Genomic DNA, 3,050 nt, shown 5'->3' with positions numbered 1-3,050 from the left:
CAACAAGTGCCGCCAACCAGCATATCAGCGCTCCAGCAATTCCGCGACACAGAAGAGGAATGGATCGAATACATGACTCAGTTCGAAGCACACTGTCAAGTTCATTATGTTCAAGGTACAGTGAAGTTACAATACTTCCTTTAGATTGCAGGGTGCCCAGTGTTCTGGTTAATACAAAAACTATTCCCAACTACGTCTCCCGACAGATTCAGCTATGACGAAGTAATCTCTGCATTAGATCAGTGCAATGACGAGCAAGTTCAAGTAGCTGCAGCCACATATCAGTAATTTCGCTTGCAGAAAAAGCCGGAACAGACGTACCGTCTGTGGAACACAGAATTAACGGGCATGCCTAGGAAGTGTAAATTTAAGTGTAGTTCTGGCAACATTTACTGTGATTTAATGATTAGGGATCCAATAATATTCAATGTCTCCGACAACAGAATATGGGAACAAATCCTAAAGCACTCTGATCCATCACTTCCCCAAGTATTGCAAATCTTAGAGCAATACAATTTTGGGCGCCGGTTTGTCGGGTCGAGTCGCCCGTTGCTCTCGACCGCCCCAAGCAGCCACAACAACGAGCATGTACAAAGCCATTCGGACAGCCACGTATACATGTAAACAGACCTGTGAATTTAGTGAGGTCTTGCCCTAGATGTTTTGCTCGCCATAAAAGACAGGATTGCCCATCACGTAACGCAAAGTGTTACACGTGTGGAAAAAAGGCTAAGTCCAAGTAGTTTGTGTGCAACGGCACAAAAACGCCAATTTAGTCCGCTCCCAGAAAAAAGAAACTTGAGCACGCGCAGTGAACGTTGTGTTTTCAAAACCTGCAACAGGTTCTGACAAAAGTAAGATTAAACTTGTGCCTCCTTCTCGCCCAAGTGCTGTGCTAAAAAACTAGTTGTCTCATTACGAATTTCAGACCGTCGTGTGAACTTTTAGTTAGACACAGGTGCCTCAGTAACTTTGTTTAATCGTGTCACCTACGAACAGTTAGGCTCACAAAGCCTTTTAAATCTAGCAAGCACCTCACTGCTTACAACGGACAGAAAATTCCAGTGCTTGGACAGTGTAGTTTGCCTGCCACTTACAAATCTCACACTAGGATAGTGAATTTTACTGTGTTGAAATCAAGAGACAGTGAGAACATATTCGGTTTACATGACTTTAATTTGTTTGGCCTTAGCATCCAAGACAATGTACTTTCCATATCAGCTTTTGCACCAAAAGGTAGTGTAGATACCTTGCTTACAGAATTTCCTGAACTGTTTTCAGAAGTAATGAGAAAAGCAAATAACTTCGTAGCGCATATTGCATTGAAAGACAATGTACGGCCTAAGTCTTTCCGGGTCCGCCCCATTCCAATTGCTTTAGGAGACAAAGTAGCCAGATCTGCGTGACGCCTACTTGCAAATTCCATTCGATGAAGACTCACAGGAAGTGTTTGTCTTAAATAAACAGTTAGGACTGTTCAAATACGTGCGTTTGCCCTTCAGCAGTGCTTCCGCACCCGCCATTTTTCAACGTTACTTGAAACAGCTGACTGCAGAAGTGCCATTTTGTTCAAACTATCTTGACGATATTGTAGTCTCAGATCGTACACCAGAAGAACATATTGCCGATTTGTGTAGTCATTTTAGAATGTTGCCAGAAGGAGGACTCAAGTGTCGTCTCGAAAAGTGTGACTGTTTTCAAACTGAACTTCAGTACTTACGTCATGTGATGAACAGTCAGGGTGTGCATCCCCTCCAATCTCATTTGCTTGCAATCCGTGACCTGCCTATTCCCCGCAACGTGTCTGAACTGCAGTCAGTACTAGGCAAGATGACGTAGCACAATCTGTTCATACTGGATGTCGCTCAGATCACGACTCCATTGCATCGCTTGCGTCGCAAAAATGTGCCTTTTGTATGGACTAAACATTGTCAAGACGCATTTAAGAAACTCAAAAATGCTTTGCTCAGTGACATGTTTAGTACATTTTGGCCCTGACAAGGCGGTAGTTTTGCAAGTCAACCCTTCTTCCTACGGAATCGTCGCTGTGCTTTCACAGCGAATTGGTGCACAAGACAGGCCTATTGATTTTGCTTCAAAGTTGTTAACGGAAACTCGGTACAATTATTCTCAAATCGAAAAAGAGGCTCTCGCTATTGTGTATGATGTGACAAAATTCAGTCACTATCTGTTTGGTCGCAAGTTTTATTTAGTAACAGTTCACAAGCTTTTGCTGTCCTTGTTTCATCCGCCAAAGCCGGTTCCTACACACACTGCTCAAAAATTGCAACGCCGGGCTTTGTCACTTTCGTAGTATCAGTGTGAAATTGTTTACGGATCTACGGCAAAGCAGGGCAATGCAGACTCCCTGTCTCGCCTTCCGATTAGCCGAGTCCCTGATTTTGATGTATCTGCCGAATCTTGTTGCCGAATCGATGTGCAGGACTCTGAACTGCTGGAATCTTTTCCCTTGCTCTACGGAAAAATTACACAGGCCCAGATCTGAAGATTTTGATGCATTACATTCGAACGTCTTAGCCTCATTCATTGAACAGTATCCAGAACTCAGTTGTGCGCTGATACTTTGCTCGTCGGCATAACCTTTCGGCACAGCGGGGTGTGGTTCTAGTTCAAAATGACAGTGAACAATCGCTTGTACTTGTTCTCAAAGTGTTGCAAAATTGCTCCTCCAAAGACATTGGGGAATTGTTCGCACTAAACAGTTAGCGCGTCGGCACTGTACTTGGCAGGGCGTGGACGCCTACAATGAACAGATGACGTCACAGTGTCGCGCACGCGTGAAAAACTAATCCGCTCCATCACATACATTTTCAGCTTGGCCTAAGACTTAATCGCAATGGCAATGAGTGCACGTTGACTTTGCAGGACCATTTTGGAACACTCGTTGGTTCATAGTGATAAACTCTTTTAGCAAGTTCCCATTTGTGGATTTCATGGCTTCTACCGCATCATGTAGCACCATTCAAGCGTTGTCATCCATATTTTACGTAGAAGGCTTGTCAGAAGTACTTGTGTCGGACAACGGACCA

The sequence above is a fragment of the Schistocerca americana genome, chromosome 5 (genome assembly GCF_021461395.2).
Source record: "Schistocerca americana isolate TAMUIC-IGC-003095 chromosome 5, iqSchAmer2.1, whole genome shotgun sequence".
Taxonomy (NCBI): Eukaryota; Metazoa; Arthropoda; class Insecta; order Orthoptera; family Acrididae; genus Schistocerca; species Schistocerca americana.
The sequence above is the reverse complement of the archived record's forward strand: the minus strand, read 5'-3'. Positions refer to the sequence as shown.